Consider the following 16,013-nt stretch of genomic DNA (forward strand, 5'->3'; position numbering starts at 1 on the left):
AGAGACAGAGACAGAGACAGAGACAGAGACAGAGACAGAGACAGACAGACAGAGACAGAGAGAGACAGAGAGAGACAGAGACAGACAGACAGACAGACAGACAGACAGACAGACAGATACGGAGACAGAGACAGAGGCAGAGACAGTCAGCAAGAGACAGAGACAGAGAAAGAAAGAATAAGTAATACTGTAAGAACTCAGTAATTAGCCTGTTAGCAGAAGACTCTGCTCCTATGCTACCTCCACTCCCTTGGGATTCCACCTCTTGGTCTAGACCCAGGGTTCTCCTAGTCCTTTCATCCCTGTCTCCCAGAATTATTCTTTGTCCTGCTTCTTTCATCCTACCTCCATTTCCCAGGGACACTGCCTCTTGATGAAGAATCAACTTAACTCTTTCCTACCTACATATTTGGTTTTCTCTTTTAGCCTACCTCAATTATTTTGTATCAGCTGTCTTTTGCCAGAAAAATGTTTTCTATTAGGATGCCCCTAGGAATCGGTCACCCTGGGCTAGGACTTAGATCTCAGATGAGCAGTTCATTCAAACCTTAGTAGTGAAGCTTCTTCTAATATATGGAACTAGCAAAGACCATACTGGACAATGGGCAGAAAACAAGAGACTTTGCAGGACTCAGTCATAAATATGATGTCTGCATCAAAGCCCTCCTCTAAAGACTCACATCTGTATTTGAAAGAGGAGGTGGAAAGATTATAAGAGCCAACATTCCTGGACAACTTCAAGGAAAATGTATTTCAGACTCAAGAGAACTGATGTGCATATGAGCTCTCAGAAACTATGGCAACGCACACAAGGCCTACACAGGTTCAAGGTATATAGGGTCTCAGCATAGAAGGAAGTGGACACAAGGTCATATCCCTAACCAAGAAGGTATCTGCAACTGATACTCTGTGATCCCATCTGAATCTCAGAACAGTCTTCATGGCCAGGTGAAGTTGGTTTACACAAATGAATTTAATGATAATTTTTTGTGCACTTACTGTCCATTTTTTGCTTTATTCTGTCAATAATAATATTGCTGGTTTTCTTGTTTATTTTTGATTTCTATTTTTGTTGAATCTCTGAGTGTATGTATGTGTTTGTTGTTTCATATTTGTTTATTTTAATTTTTCAAAGAGACAGAAGAGAAGTTCTGTGGATAGGGAGGTGGGGGAGGATCTAAGAGGAATTAAGGGATGGAAAAACAAGATCAAAATACATTGTATAAAAAAATTTAAAAGGTTTTTTTTTAAAAAAATTAAAAAAAAAACTACTTGTGTTCTTTTCTTGTTTGTTTCTTTTGTTCTACTAATAGCCACAAAGCAGGTTCTCTGGGCTGACAGCCCCTTTTGGGAGTACTAACAATTTCAAATACAGTTCTCCAGAGAAATCATAGCCTTGGACCATCCAATTCTGACTCCCAATAAATTGAGAAACCTTTTCTCTCTTAAAATGTTATGTCTCATTATCAGATGAGTTGTTTGTTTACAAAACTGGACCAAGTAAAGAGCATTCTGTGCCCCTCTGGGTCTATTTGCTCCTGCTCCTTTACAAAGACGCCACAAGAAAGAATGCATTATGGGTAGCAATAGTACCATATGAGTTGTTTCTTATTTTTAAAAGTTTTACGTACTACTCCTGCCAATCTTCTCCACTATAGGTAAAGTATTTTGGCCCTCCTTCGTTCCCTCCTTCCTTCCCCCCTCCCCCTCTTTTTCTCTCCCCCTCAATTTTGTTTTATCTCTATGTTTAAAACCATTTAGAAAAACTTCCTCCCTTGAATGGGTTGGAGATCGTAGATGTTTTCCAAACGTTAAGGAAGATGGAAGCAAACACTCCTTTGTTGTGTGACTTTTCATTTCTCAGTTCAGCTTCTCACAGGACCCTAAGCTCTGCTTGCACTATGCAGACCTGTAATGACATTTCTTTTCTCTCAGCTCATAGTAGATAAAATCCAAAATTGCTCTAAGGACACTGTCCATTATCAGATATAAAAGCACCTTTCCACCACTGCTATGGACAGGTAGAGAAGGTGGCCATTGAGTGTTTTTAAGGAAGGTGTTGCACAACTTTGAGTTTGATCTGGGCTTGGTGGCTCATATATTTAATCCCAGCACTGCTGGTGAAATGTAGATTCAAACAAATCTCTATGTTGAGGCCACACCCTGATCTACATAGCAAGTTCCAGGCCAACTTGGTCTACATAACAAGTTCCAGGCTAGCCAGGGTTACATTGTGAGATCATTTCTCAAAATAAATAAATACATACATAAATAAAAATAATGCTTGGTTTGTATTTTCATATTTGTGACTATATAACTTTGTCTGGTATAATAAATATAATTAGTACCATAAAATATCAGTACGGGCATCTATTTTAAAACACACATATACTTGACAATAGAGATCCCTTTGTATGGGAATCTTTTGCTTTCAATTTAATACAAAAAGGGTTGTAGAGAGAAGTGGTTTATTAATGGCTAGCTATCCCTTGACTATAACAGGCAATAGTCACAAAGCCATGGTAAAAAGACAGTTTCTGGGTTTCACTGCAGAGTCTCATCTGCCCCCTCTGGTTTCCATTCATTATATTTAACAAGAGTCTATTACACTAAAAAAGGAAACTTTTCTTAACAAGTTGACAACACTTTCATTCTATGTTAATCAGGGAGAGTTTTTTACAGCTAGTGATACTGAGTGGTTTATAAAGATGAAAGCCTATTCTGGTAGGTAAGGAAAGGAAATAACAGAATTTACTAGTTCTACTCAGAACGATGTCAGGAGATAAATTTCCTAAGCAAAGTGACTAGAGCTATATTATGTTGATATATATATATATATATATATATTCTCTAAAGGAAAAAAAGGAAAGAAAATTTTAGTTGATTAAATACATTTCAAAGAGCTTTAAGACTTCAAACAATTCTTACAAATCAATTTACTTATTTCAAATATATGATCCCAGCATATGGATTATATTGAAAAAGTATAAACAGGTCAAATATTAAGTCGGTAAAAGCTTGAGAGAGGAAAAAATGTAACATTTTACTTACCCTCAGTTGTCTGTAATTGAATTATCTCCAAATGTGGAAATATTTTTCCTGTCTCCTACATATAATACAAAACTCACCAAATACTGACTTTTTTGTCCATTTCTTCCTACTATTATTAAAATATGTTTGTGGGAAAGATTTCATTTCTAATAAAATATAAAATGCCATCTTGTAGCTGTTTTTCCATTTTCTATTTTATTTATTTATTTACTTCTGTGGGCATCAAGTGCCACTGCATATGTAGACATCAGAGGACGACTTGTGATGGTCAGTTTTCTCCTTCCTCTCTGTGGGACCTGGGGATGGAATTCAGGTCTCACTTAGCAGCAATCACCTTTACATTTCGGCCATTTCATCTGTCCTTTGTAATTGCTTTAAAAAACTTTTTTAGCCATGTACTTTTAGGTTATGGGGACTTCCAATATCTCCATATTTTGTACTCTTTATTTTGCACATGAAAACAAAACTACATCAGGTAGAGTAAATTATTATTTAAATCAAATGCATAATGGTCAGTAAACTAAAATATTTGTCTACTTATACACAGTTCCCAAGGTTCTATAAATAAGGAAGCAAAAATAAGTTGGCAAACAAAGAGTCTCATACTATCCTTTTTTATTAAGCTCCAGCCACAGAAGAATTGCATTGATCACTGGTTATAGAAAATTCAATAGAAGGCCCTTGTCACACTCTAGTACGACCACAGTTACTCCCAACATCCAGTGTTTACTCTTCAGAATGAGTAGGTTCTGTGACTTGCTCCCCCACAACATAGAATATGTCAAAAGTAATTGTGTTACTTAGTGTTTCTGTTACTGAGATAATAGCATCATGATCAAAAGCCGCTTAGAGAAGAAAGGGCTTATCTCAGGTTAGAAACACAAAGATCACCTTCCATCACTAAAGGGAATCAGGGCAAGAACTAAGGCAAGAATGTAAAGGCAAGAACTAAAGCAGAAGTCATATAACAAGGTTAGATGCTTATTGACTTATTCACCAGTGGCTTGCTCAGCCTGTTTTCTTATAGCACCCAGGACCACATGTCAAAAAGGGGTACTGCTTTCCGCAACCTGGGCCCTCCAATACCAATTGTGAATCCAGAAAATGCCCTGCAGGCTTGTCTATCAGCCAATATTATGAGTCTTTTCTTTTTCAATTGTGAGTAACTCTTCCCAAATAATTCTAACTTTTATCAAGATGACATAAAAGCAACCAACACAGAAAGTTATGCTTCTTTTATAATCACGTATTATATGGCAAATGTTTTTGGGAGTCAAGTTCATGATGAACCCACAGAGAAAGGAGGGCAGAGAAAGTATGCCTTCCTAGAAGAATGCTATTGAGTGGAAGAGCAAGGAGCCTGGGGGTAGATGGATGAATATTATCAAAATTCATAGAATGAAATTCTAAGAGGACCAGGAAAAGTATCAAGTCAGAGCAATCTGTACACTACCCAAAATAAAGACATTATACACCCAGCGGCAGAAAATGTGAATAAGGAACTCTTCAGTAAAGGGTGTATGCCCATTCACTGCTGGCAGGAAAATCCAGTGTCAATCAGGAGAATTAACTGTTGTTTTCCCATCTGACAGATTTAAAACATATAACAGGTATATGAATTAGTACTGAAAAATAAAAAGTAAACTGCTGATCTGGATGCAAAGCACAGACTGTGTAGTTTGACAAGCACATTTTACGCCTTCTTTCCACATTTTGCTGTACCACAGACTCTTTGGTTTCCACCTACCTGCAGCCTATAAATTTGCTTCTGCCAATTAGAAGCACACAGGGGTATATTTGGAAAAATATATATGTGAGATGACAGTTTTCGTCTTGGTTCTTGTGCTAGAAAGGAAGACTCTGGAGACCTCAGCAGTACAAAGCTCAACAGGAATGCTTCCCTGATCCCCATATTACATACACTGCAATGTGTTCCTGGAATCAATAGCTCCAGTGTTAGAGCCCTGAAGCCAGCTCCTCCAGGACGTCCAGGAGTTTTGTAAATACAGCAGTATTTCAGCTTCGTATTTTGTAAGCATAAGATTATAGACTTTTCTTCCTAGAATGTCTAGACTGTCCCAAGGTTAGAAAGAGAACAACTTGTTCTTAATCTGATAAATAATACCTACAAAAAATAATAACTATAAAAATGTTCTTAATCCTATGATAAAGAACTGCAAATGCCAACCACTCTTTATTTAATTCACTGTTATACTACTAAATCTTCTAGATAGCACAAAAGAATAATGAAAAGAATAAAAGACATACGCATCAGAATGGAAGACAGGATCTATTACTCACAGATGAAACGCTTTGTGTCTATCGTATATCAAGATGATCTACAGGATTATGATGTGAATGCAGCAAACCCTCTCTACAATAGATCAATATGCAGCAATCTTCTGCTACTTGTATATGTCAACAATAAAGCACAGTTTATACATCAATGCATCTTTACAATGGCAAGAAGATAGCATCAATTACATGAGGATCATTGATTTCATGGAATTTTCAGGAAAGTGGGCAGAATCAGAAATTGTTATGATAAGCAAAATAAGCCAGACTCAGAAAGACAACACTGCATTTTTCTCTCACATGAAGAATCTAGGTCTCAATGCATAAAGGAGTGTGTGTTTGTATGTGTGTGTTTGTGTATGTGTGTGTTTGTGTATGTGTGACAGAGAAAGGGGGGGAGAGAAAGCAAGAGAACACAATAGGTAAGGAGAAGATCTCAAGGGGGTGGGATAAGAGGAAAAATGGAACTTGTAACATGAAAGGAGGAAGAGACCAGCAAGGAGACAACACAAAAATAGGGAAGAACAGTTAGAAATAAAGATGAATAATCAAGTATGTATGAAAGTATCAAAACCAAACCCATCACTTTGTATCCTCATTCTAACTACGGCTAGAAGAAATAGATCTACGGATACCCAGTGAAACTTTGAAATTTAGATCTAAGCAGAACCTTTATTTTTCTGTCTGCCGTACATCTCTAAGATGTCATGGATATGGCTCAAGGCCTCTACTCTAGGATCCCTGAAGCTCTAGGCTGACATAAGTTCGGCACTCAAACAGATGAAGTACACTTAAAGAACAGACGTCATGCCAGAAGAAAAGGGGAGTGTTTTAGGAGAAAGGCCACCCACCATGCCAAGAAAGGCAAAGCATACTCTCAAATCTCCTGTTACAATGCCTCATTGCTCTGTAAGAAATAAACTACACTTTAAAAAACATTTGCTTTAGCAGCTATCGTGTAAATTGCATATCTCTTCCTAATTATCTTAAACACTACCGTTGATTAAGAATGGCAAGTTCGAGAAATAACTGCTTGAATTGCTTTCGTCTCCAATTCATTTTCAGAAAGATTGCAATTTGAATTGACTGACACCCCAAGCGCTGAGCTCTTCAGACGAATGAGAAAATCACAAGTTTTACATATCTCCTTACAGGGGCATCGTCATGAGATGAAGAAGGAATTCAACTGCAGAGCTGTAGTTATCAACTTGAATGTGAGATCCACCCTCAACCAAATCTCTTCGACCAATCTCGAGGTCTAGAGTTTGCAATCTGTGATAAAAACAACATCATTACATACCCTGTGACATCCGTGAGTAATGGAAGAATGGAGTGTCCTCACTGAGGCTGCAAATCTGAGTGGTCACTTCACTTTCACACTTGTGGCACTAAGAAAATACTGGGGTCTTGATAAATCTCTGATATGTGATAGATTAATGGAGAACACATACTGAATCAAATGTTTAGAATAAATGAATGAAAATGACGAAGACATTCATTTAATTAATAGTTCATCAGGAACATTGATTTGGAGGATAGCACTTTTTGTACCACTATAATCCCAGCACTCAAGCATTATTCCCGAAAGTGTTGTGGCTCTAGAGGGAAAGGTTTCTCCTACAACTCTGCTCCTCACAGTTCTGCATCCCACAGAAAGGCTCACATCAGAGATTTATTGGGAGGGAAAAACCCCAGAAGGGTGGCTGCCTCTGTTCCAGCAAAAGTCAGCAGAAAACTGAACACTGGGCAGGGCTTATATAGAATTTCTTAGCGGGCAGAGGTTCCCAGGGTAGAGATTTCCAGGGTGAGGATTGGTGGGATCTCAAGTCCCAAGCTTGGTAGAACTCCGGGATTGGTGGATTTTCCTGTGCAGGAATTGGTGGGTTTTCTTGCTAGGAGATTGGTAGGTTTCTGTGATTAGCTCAGGGATTGGTGGGTTTTCACACCAGGGAATGGTGAGTTTTGTTGCTGTTGTTGTTTTGTTTTGTTTTGTTTTCCCCTTTTTTCCTAAATCAGGCCCATGGATCAGGGCTGACATAGTCCAGGCTCCAGCCAGCTTTGGCTAACGGGACCATAGTTGCAGAGAGGCTGGAGAAGAGCTGTCCACTGCCATGGCAGCTCTGAAGCAGTACCACACAATGATACCTCATGGGGAGGAGGCAGTCCCTCCCCACTGTGCACTGATCAGGGACTACGATTGGAATAGTATGAATGTGAATTCGCCCATGATCTAGGTAGTGAGTACCAGCCAGCCAAGACTAAATAGCAAAACCTGCCTCAAATTAATTAATTAACTAAAACTCAGTTTCTTTAGGTTGAGTCTTGTAGAATTTAGATTCCTCCCACTCCATACATTATGGACAGATGGCTTTTCTAGACTCATGAAGAACCTTTATGTAATTTTTTGGCCACAAAAGGAGAAAGTCTACTGTAGAAATAAAAGACAAACTACAACCAGGAAACATTCACTAAGAGTGCACGGCATGGGTGTCAGCAACCATCAGCGGTTAACAGAGGCTCTAAGTCAGAGGAAAAATGACAGAGCTTTACAGTGGGAGCGAGTGCATCTCCCAGAAAAGACTGGCTTGAGATGTCTACAACAGGAAGCTAGATATGACCTAACTAGAGCCAAGGACTTTGAATGGTTAGTGGGGAATATTAGACTTTTTCACACACTGGAAATGAGGAAGAAGTTTAAGATTAAGAAGATTAAGAAGGTTTTAGTTATTTATGCTGACACCCAACATTGGGAAAGGTTGTTTCCTGTAGCGATTATTTGATTTAACTTCATAAACTAACTTCTAGAAAGCCTGTAAGAGTTATGTTTATATGTAGGTCTCACCATCATCCATTTGTATAGATCACATTTCTACATTTAAAACAGGGCAGCTTCTACTCTGCTAGGTTTTCTTATCAGCATTATGTTGTATTGTCCACTGACCTTATTAAAATTCAGATTATAGTTCCACAATATTCAATCATTAGAAACAAGCACAATGCTGAATCTTTTTTTTTCCTAGATATGAATCTTTCAGCCATTTCTACACTCCTCCAGAGGTCATGGAAAGAGACTCTGAAATGTTTGTCAGACATGCTGAACTCTGGTGTTCTCAACAAAGCTTCCCCTTGATGAAATTACCACAGGATTACAGTGACAGGTCTCTAGGCTACCTCTGGCTCCCCTGCCCCTGCTTTCCTAGTTTCCCTGACACTTCCACTTTCTGCCTTGTTCATTCTATTCAGATTTGGCATTGGAAACAGAGAATGCCTTTTCTTTAAAATGTACGATCGATAGTCCCAGCTGCTTTTGCTCTGATTCTTTTACTAGTTTTGAACAGTGAAAGAGAAGGGTTATACTCTCAAGAGTATTTCCCTCTATTCTAAGGTTTATATTATATATTTTAAGCTCTGTGTTCTCTGGGAATTTTTGTGCTTAAAGTTTTAAGATTCCGGAATTTGAACTAGGCTAACAAGCGCTTATTCCAGTAGATAATAGCCTCTCCATTCAGCCGAACGCTGTAGCTCTCAGTGAAGTCCTTTCCTGGAGATTCCTAAGTAATCATCTTAAAGGATCAGAGTGAAGACCTTAATTCATCACTGGCTCTCCAGAGCTCCTATCTGAACGGAGTGAATAGAAAGCATTGGGTATTCATTATACATGAATGGTATTTGGAAAAAGGAAAGTGGGCTTGGTAGGCTGTTGCCTGAGCAAGAGAAATGGGGTTAGTAAAAGGATTTGAAAAAATAGATCTTTCTCCTTTTATACTTGACCTTCAAACTATCCTACTTACAAATAAAGTGAACACTTTTTTCTCATGAAGACAAGATCCCAACGACTTTAAAATTGGATTAAAAATAACCCAATTTGCAGCTATCAAAGAGAAGAAAAGGAAAGAAAACCTTGAAAAATATTCTTTAACAAACACAACTTAACGTAGGGATGCATCATAATAAAATGTTTGTATTGGAGGAATTTCTTGAAATCGGTTTGCAATGATTTTCTTGCATTAAATATTTAATTCCACAGTTAATATACTTGTTAGATAAGGTATCATTTGATAGCCTATCAGCTTTCATTGTGCTGTTCTATGTTGTAAGTTCTGATAGAAACTGATGGTCAATATTGTGGTGGAATTGTTTTGGAAATATTAGGATAATTTCAGAAGAGGGGACAGAAAGAATGTAAAAGTTAAAGGAACATGAAAGACAGGGCATCAAGTAGAGGGATGGGGTTGTCATCTCACACTAACCCAGAATTATTCCTTTTCTGAAAGAACTGGAGGGACAAAAATGGAGAAGAGCCTGAGGGAAAGGAGATCCTGTGACAGGCCCAAATTTGGCCCCATCTCAAGGGGAGGCCCCCAAGGCCTGACACTATTATTGATTCTATGGTGTGTTTACAAACAGGAGCCTAGCATAAATGTCCTCCCAAAGGCCCAACAAACAGTGAAAAAGTCAAATGCAGATATTTACACCCAACCAATGGATAGAAGCCAGTGACCCCTGTGGTTGAGATAGGGAAAAGCTGGAAAAAGCTGAGGAGGAGGGTGACCCTATAGGGAGACCAGAAATCTTAACTAACTTTGACCCCTGAGATCTCTCAGACACTGAGTCACCAACCAGGCAGTATATACCAGTCGATAGGAGGCCCCCAACACATATACAGCAGAGGACTGCCAGGTCTGGACTCAGTGGGCGAAGATGCACCTAACCATCAAGAGACTTGAAGCCCCAGGGAATGGGGTGTGTATGCGACGGGGTGGGAGCAGTGGGTGGGGACATCCTCTTGGAGACAGGAGTGGGGAGGAGGTATAGGATAAGGAACAGTTAAAGGGCTGACTGACAGGAGGATAAAAACTAAACTGTGAAAAAATAAAAAAATAAAATAAAAAAGATTAAAGAATAAAAAGTAAAATAAAATAATAAAATAAAATAAAAAGAAATGTCAATGAGGGTATGACTCATGAAGGCTCATCAACATTGCTGCCTAAATAAGACCAATGGAAATGCTAAACTAAACGGGGAAAACTCCAAGGCCCTCAATCCTAGACAAAGCTACAGGCACTTGAGGAATGCTAAGAGCAGGAGAAATGGTCTTCTGAAGGGGAGAGACCCTCAATGGGTCATCTACCACTAAGTGGTCAGCCCTGAGATCACCAACATACAGGCAACAAAATACACACTGAGTATGTTGCAGTTGCATATTTAGTAGTGTGTGTGTGTGTGTGTGTGTGTGTGTGTGTCTGTGTGTTTGTGAAAGAGAGATGGGGGAAATAATGTAATTTTATTATAACTTTTAAATAAAACAACATAAAAATTTAAATATTAAAATATAGCATGCTAGATAGTTGCATATACTTGATAATACCATTAAGGTTAATATTGTTAATAATAAAGTCAATCTTGGAAATTTTAACTAAAAATCAACAAAGTTTATCATAAATAAAACTCAAAAAACGTACTATTAATATGTTCTGTAGAGTGATGGGACAACAAATCAACACAGAAAATATTTGTTGATTCTGTATGCTAGAAATAAGCACTCTAAAACTAAAGGAAGAAAAGCTGCTCTTCAGAGGCTTCTGAGAGAGATGAGGTTACATCTCAACACAAGAGCTAAACTTAGAAGAAAGCCAAAGACAAGCTAACAATATTTAAGAAGACGTTGGAAGGAATCTCAGATAATGTGCTCAAACAGGATTTTGCCTTTTCTTTTATCATTTTTTCACACAGCCCCCTCTTTAACTCCCTTTGGCTCATGAATTCAAGGCGTTTTTATGCTTTCTCAGGAGCAACTCTAATTATAAAAACTATCTCCCTCAGTCATATATACAGTATCAAACAATATGGGCACTATTAATGTACACTGAACACATATATACCAGGCATCTACTCTTGGTCCTGCCAGAAAGATCCGTGTCTCAAAAATGTATAGATATTACTGAGAAGAGCTAATAATGAAACACATGAAAGAAAAAATATTCTAGTATTAGCAGGATTTTGCAAAAGGAAACTATAATCAGCTTTAGTTCAGATGAAAAATTGGGTCATCTGGTAAACACCCTGGTTTAGATGGCATTTTGATTGAGATTCAGTGGAAGGAAGCTGATTGCAATGGGCAGACAGAACAACTCCATAAAAGCTCTAAATTTCTCAGAACTGCTAACGTCTTTCAGGAACATAGGCCAGTGTGGCACTAGCATAAGACCAGGAAAGAAGGTCTACCCAAGGTCACATTAAGTGAATGCACATGCTGCTGAACTGTAATGTGTTTGGTTTGCATTCCGAGGTGCAGCAGTGAGGGTCCACAGAACCACTGCCTGGGACAAAGAAGGGAGATCTGAATGCAACTGTGGGAGTTGGTTGAGCAGTTTGTTGACTGTTGTTTCTCTCCCTGGCTCTGGTCCTGTGATCATCAGGAAGGCATCTGAAAGAAAAACATGGGCACAAAGTATGGATGAAGAGAAGAGAAACTGGAATTCCTAAGGACAACGAAGGATGAGCTAGAAACCACAGGGTAAGCTGAGCCACACCACCACAAAGTATAATGGGAAGACAATGCATTGTTTAAAGGAGGGAGATCACATAATCTGGCTTCTTTTTTTTAAAATCATTACCATGACTCTCATGATTGAAACAAAGTAAGCTGGGGACACAGCTCAAAAACAGATGTAGTAAAAGGCAGTTAGGAATCAACTGGAGCCAGTGGTATTCTGGTAAAGACTTAACAACTTACTAAAGGAAGGGAAGAAAATATTTCTACATTTCTTAGTTTTGACAGTATGAAACCTCTCCCCTTGACTCCTGTAAACTCAGTGACCAAGTATTTAGCAAACATTTTACAAAATTTCAGAAATCTGACCTTCAGTATGTACGAGCCAATACCAATCAGCTCTAGCATGTGAATTTGTCCCTCTGAACGAGACAAAGGGAAATGAATGGAAGGGAAACTTCAATATTAAAATTACTTGAAAGTAGAAAAGAATCTCAGCTTCCTGTAGACTTGACTGAGGGAATAACTAGAGGGAAAGATTGCATTTTTATCTACACAGACAGATATTGATGTCATTGCCTGAAAAAAAGTAAAATTATATTTTAGACATGACAACTTATAATACAAAAATAAAGCTAATCAAGCTGTATTAGAGTTTGAGAAAAAGTGACAATTGAGGCAAGATTTCCAATTCATTATCTTGCAATTAGTATTCACAGTCATTGTACAATTATTCACCAGTGTCCATGGAGAAGTACTAGGACCTCCGGCTAGTATGACAATCCACAGTTGAATCTCTTACATAAAGGGGTTTGGAATTTTCCAACACACTTTACTGTGTGCTTTATATCAACTCAGATCACCTATATTATCATATGAATATACTTGTCTACAAAAGAGCTACCTCTGAGCAATCATAAGAAAATGTGTATAATTTTAATGCACATTAGTTTTTAAAAACGTAGTCTACCATTTGCTAGTTATAGCCAAATGTTCAAAACCTACAGACATTATCTCCTCTCAATCTACTGTGCATGGTCAACTTCCTTCAAATAAGGTAGGCTAAATAACCAGATTAATTCCTTGACAGACGTGATGGCCAAGACCCTGGGTCTAATTTATAGTCTTCTATAAGTTTGTACTCAAACAGCTGTCCAATGCTGTATTCTCATTTGAAACTCCATCTAGAAAAGACTCCATCTTCAAGAAGCATCAAGTAGCTTTTGTAAGATTAAGTTACACATAGGTTATTCGATTGAATGTACCTTCAACAAATTGATACTCAATTTTTGTAAAAGATACTTAGCTTCCCTAAGAATGAGAAACTGTGAACAATAATATACCCCATATTGATGTCAGTTGCCCTGTAATATAATCATAGGCGTGTCATCATTTACCTCCATACACAGAGATTGAAGAGTCCACATAATTCAGGACTTGTACTTGATTCACTTCAGCACTATGAGTGTCACAGAGAAAGAAACAGGCCAGGAAGAAACAAATAAGATATAAAAGAAGAGAATGAGGCTCCATGAAAACAGAGAGGAACAGCCAACATCGATGAGCTGTAGAAATGATAGTAAAAAGCCAAGTACAAAAAGAACAGGCACGATGCAACACACTGTGGAAGATGCCAGCAAACTCTGATGCTCATTTAGTTGATTTATGAGGAAAATCATACTACCAAGATGAGAACAGAAATGTAAAGAATATAACACACACTGTGTTTCCTGAAGTATTTCTTTATCAGCAACAAGCCATGTATGATGTTATCAGAATTAAGTTCTTCAACACGTAGAACTCTGGAGTTGAAATAAAGTTGATGCTAAGGGGGACTAGGGAGATGGCTCAATGGGTACAGAGCTTGCTTCACAAGCCTTAGGACCTAAGTTTCGATATACAATATCCAAGTAAAATGTTGGGGGCCAGGTGTAATGGAACATGTCTATAACACTAACCTTGAAGGAGCCGAGACAGGATGATCCCCAGAGCCTCTGGTTAGCCAACCTAGCCAATAGAAAAGCTCTGGTGTCTGCATCTGTTTCAGGCCACTTCTGGGTAGAGCTTCTCGGAGGACAGTTATGCTAGGCTCCTGGCTGCAAGCCTAACAGAGTATCATTAATAGTGTCAGAGACTGGGGCTTGACTATGGGATGGGTTTAGAATTGGGCCAGTCATTTGGTTGGCCTTTCCTTCAGTCTCTGCTCCATCTCTGCATTTCTTTTAGGCAGGATAAATTTTGGGTGGAAAGTTTTGTGGATGGGTTGGTGGCTTCAGTGGGAGAGGATGCACCTAATTCTGCATGTGACAGGAAGGGGAGATATTGGGGGGGGACCACCATCTCAGAGAAGAAGAGAAGGAAGGAGGAAGGGACTCTGTGAGGGAGACATTGAGATGGAGGAGCAGTGTTTGGGATGTTAATTAACTAACTAATTAATTAATTAAAAAGAAAAGCTCTGGGATCTCAGACAAACCTTTGTCTCAAAAATAAATAAATAAATAAATAAATAAATAAATAAATAAATAATAAATGTATGTAAAGGACAAGAGAACAAGACATTCTACATTAATCTCTGGCTTCCATACACACCTACCCATACAAACTAGTGCACACATAACTCTATGCATGCGCATGCGTGAGCACACGCGCGCACATTTATACACATACACACACACTTTTAATGACACTTTTGATTTTCAACTCCAGATATTTGAACCTTCCAGTATTTGTGGTCTTTCAGGCCTTTCTGGTCTGATCATTTGTTTGAGCCAGTTGGAAATGAGTTTCTGATATTTGGAAAAGGAGTCACCACTGTCACTATGTCCAATATTGGTTCTGTTCTGTGACCGTCATCAAAATGATGTACTTTTACTTCTAGCTTGCTGGGAAGTTTTTTTTTTTTAGCGTTCTTTCAAACAGAACCCTCCTGTCCAATTGCAACAGAACTTCTAAATATTACGAGTTAAATTAGCTTTGACTCAAAGAGAGTCTCCCACTAGAGAAGGAGGTGAAATGAAGCACATCTTATTATGCTCAGACACTGCAGATTGATTAGGATGTGGAGTGGGAGGGGATGAGGCTAACAGAGTGATGGACCCAGCTGAGCTCTGCATTTCTGTTTATCTGCCGTTGCTTTGAACAGAGGAAAATCTATGCAATGTTCCAGAGAACAATTAGCAATCCAAATTTAACCACAGGTTCTGAAACAGCAACTTCAGCTTTTTCCACGAGAAAATATCTTACTAGAATTTGCACCGATATAGTACCATTTCCTTAAAGAACACAGGGCTCACAACAGATCAGGTAAATGCCAAGTTGTTCCTCATCAACAGGAATGCTCGTACTATAGTTTGAGCGGGCTCATAGGAAAAACAAGACAAGCCTCAAAAATATTGCTGGGGACAGAGGAAAACATTAATATAATTATAAATACCTCTCTTCATGAAATGTTAGCATCATTATCTTTATTGTTTTTGCTACCTTATTTACTTTAAGACAATTACAACAGCTGTCAAACAACTGTCAAAGTAGAATTTGTGCCCTGTTGCATTTCTGTTTATATATATTTGGAAAGCATGGTGGTGTTGATAAATAATTTCCTGTTGAGGGTCAACCTCATTTTTCCTAGCATTATGCTTCACATTCATAGAGTCAACACAAGGATCAATAATATATTATCTTCTACCAATTATCTCCACTCTACCATAGTATTTCTATCTGTTCTTGAAAATCTTTAGACACAAATAATTTACTGATTTCCAAAATTTTAGCAGTGAACACAGGTAGCTTGGACAAAAATATTTTTGATACATTGAGCATAAAATTATAAGTATTGGAAACAAGTTAGGTATCTTCTTCTGTTGTCTTGCCACTAGGTTATATATATTTCTACTGTCATATTTTATTTAGACCTTAAATCAATTCCGGTTTCTAACTTTACTAAGACAATTGAAGTCTAAAGTTTAAATGACTATCCATGTAGTTACATGAGTATCATGTAGTTAGCAAACAAAGGAGCTAAAAGTCTCTGTGCAGATCTCTCAGTTGTTCTGTCGTTTTGTTCCACTAATATTCATGATGTATCCTTCAGGTCTTGGAAACTATCTCTCCTCTCTTCTTTCTTCTGTCCTCTCTATTCCTCTCTCTCTCTCTCTCTCTCTCTCTCTCTCTCTCT

The sequence above is a fragment of the Grammomys surdaster genome, unplaced genomic scaffold, assembly GCF_004785775.1.
Source record: "Grammomys surdaster isolate TR1022 unplaced genomic scaffold, NIH_TR_1.0 126028, whole genome shotgun sequence".
Classification (NCBI taxonomy): Eukaryota; Metazoa; Chordata; class Mammalia; order Rodentia; family Muridae; genus Grammomys; species Grammomys surdaster.